This window comes from Piliocolobus tephrosceles, chromosome 12 (genome assembly GCF_002776525.5).
Source record: "Piliocolobus tephrosceles isolate RC106 chromosome 12, ASM277652v3, whole genome shotgun sequence".
Taxonomy (NCBI): Eukaryota; Metazoa; Chordata; class Mammalia; order Primates; family Cercopithecidae; genus Piliocolobus; species Piliocolobus tephrosceles.
Genome location: NC_045445.1, coordinates 35,466,182 through 35,469,071, shown reverse-complemented (window position 1 = coordinate 35,469,071; position 2,890 = coordinate 35,466,182).

Here is a 2,890-nt window from a genome sequence, read left to right as displayed (position 1 = left end):
AAAAAAAAAAAAAAAAAAAAAAAAAACAAACCCCAAACTTGCAACTTGTTCTTGGCATATCCATTGTGTGGATATACTACATTTTGTTTATCTATTTGTCATTTGGACATTTGGGTAGTTTCTACTTTTTTTTTTTTTTTTTTTTTGAGATGGAGTCTCACTCTGTCACCAGGCTGGAGTGCAGTGGTGTTATCTCAGCTCACTGCAAACTCCGACTCCCTGGTTCAAGTGATTCTCCTGCCTCAGCCTCCTGAGTAGCTGGGATTAGAGACCCACTTATGGTGAGAGATGCGCCACCACACCCAGCTAATTTTTGTGTGTGTGTGTTTTTTTTAGTAGAGACAGGGTTTCACCATTTTGGCCAGGATGGTCTCAATCTCCTGACCTCATGATCCAAATGCCTCGGCCTCCCAAAGTTTTGGGATTACCAACATGAGCCACCGCAATGAGCCAGTTTCTACATTTTGGCTATTATAAATAACATGCCTATGAGTATTCATGTTTCAGTTTTTGTGTGGACATATATTTTCATGTCTTTTGGGTATGTATCTAGGAGTGGGATTGCTGGGTCATATGGTAACTCTGTATTTAACATTTTGAGGAACTACTGGATTGTTTTTCAAAGTGGCTGATCAATTTTATGTTCCCACCCACAGTATATGAGACTTCCAGTTTCTTCACATCTTTGCCAACACTTGTTAGTATCTGTCCTTTTGATTATAGCCATACTAGGGACTGTGATATCACTTGCTTTTTTATTTAATGTGTATGGAATTTTTTCTGTATCAGTATATATAGATATCCTACTTTTGTGTGTGTGTATGTGTGTGTGTGTGTGTGTGTGACAGAGTCTCACTCTGTAGCCCAGGCTGAAATGCAGTGGCATGATTTCAGCTCACTGCAACCTCTGCCTCCCAGGTTCAAGTGATTCTCCTGCCTCAGCCTCTTGAGTAGCTGGGATTACAGTCTCCTGCCACTATGCCTGGCTAATTTTTGTATTTTTAGTAGAGATGGGGTTTTGCCATGTTGGCCAGGCTGGTCTCAAACTACTGACCTCAGGTGATCCGTCCACCTGGGCCTCCCAAAGTGCTAGGATTATAGGCGTGAGCCACCATGCCCAGCTGATATCTTACATATTTAACTGCTGTATAACATTTCACAGAAACCATGCTTTTCAAGATATTCCTGCCTATATCGTTATTTCTTCCACCAGGGCTCAGCAGCCTGGAAATAGAAACAATGGTAGTAGATCGATTCAATTGATCCAGATTTGGAAGTTGCATGGCAGGTAAGAAGGATTTGGATGGTAATGGTGAGAGAGGATTTGAAATAATTTATCAACAATGTGGTGCAGATCAATCCTGGTGCATAAGTGACTAACAAGGAGCTGGAGTGGATGGCATAGCATAGTGACTAGAACCCTAAAAGAAGGGGTTTTACATGAAAGTGGAAAGATAGCTTTTTGTTTTGTTTTACGTTTACCCATTCCCTCTGTTGAGTTTTTTTTTTTTTTTTTTTTTTTTTTTTTTTTAAATACTGAGTTATTCACTACTTTGCCTTCTGTTTTTTTGAGGCAGAGTCTCATTCTGTTGCCCGGGCTGGAGTACAGTGGCAATCTCGGCTCAATGCAGCCTCCACCTCCCGGGTTCCAGTGATTCTTGTTCCTCAACCTTCCGAGTAGCTGGGATTACAGATGCCCACCACCATGCCCAGCTAACTTTTGTGTTTTTATTAGAGATGGGATTTCACCATGTTGGCCAGGCTGATCTCGAACTCCTGACCTCAAGTAACCCGCCCACCTCAGCCTCCCAAAGTGCTGGGATTACGGGCTTGAGCCACTGCGCCTGGCCTGCTTTTCCATCTTAAACAGATGATTCAGAACATAATATAACCTTGTCTTGTGACTCAGTGTGGCCATTATGATCATCTGCTTTTGCCCTGGACCTCTGAGGCGTGTAGGAATATGTCTTTCCTTACATAATTAGGGAGAAGAACATGTCTTCTCCCTAAGTGTGTTCTGGATTTTTGTGCTTTTGAAGAAGTTCTGAGATCAACGTATTCTTGGTTCTTCTAATGTGTAGCTGTTTGACTAAGGACTGACTCCATACATCTCCTATGAAGTAAAATTCATGGGTTTTATGACAGCAATTTTACATGCTGCTTAGATGCTTTTTTCTCATCTAGGTTTTTAGTTATATAATGGCAGAGATTATAAGAAATCTGATCTCCAGAGAAGTGTTGATACTTCTTTAATTTGGCATAGACTATTTTTGGCAAGCTAGTTTTCTAGCATCGAACAATTTAATGAATAGGTTCATAGTCACCCTATCCACATTCTTTTTAATGGTAGAAAACAGTCTCTCGAATACAGTAGCCATTAGCTACATGTGGATTTTAAAATTTAAATATAAATTAATTAAGAGTAGGCTGGGCATGGTGGCTCATCCCTGTAATCCCAGCACTTTAGAAGGCCGAGGCAGGTGGATCATTTGAGGTCAGGAGTTCAAGACCAGCGTGGCCAACATGGTGAAACCCCGTTTCCACTAAAAATACAAAAATTAGCTAGACATGATGGTACACACCTATAATCCCAGCTACTCAGGAGTCTGAGGCAGGAGAATTCCTTGAACCCGGGAGGTGGAGGTTTGCAGTGAGTTGAAATCCACTGCTGCACTCCAACCCGGGTGACAGAGCGAGACTCCATCGAAAGAAAGAAAGAAAGAAAGAAAGAAAGAAAGAAAGAAAGAAAGAAAGAAAGAAAGAAAGAAAGAAAGAAAGAAAGAAAGAAAGAAAGAAAGAAAGAAAGAAAGAAAGAAAGGAAGGAAGGAAGGAAGGAAGGAAGGAAGGAAGGAAGGAAGGAAGGAAGGAAGGAAGGAAGGAAGGAAGGGGG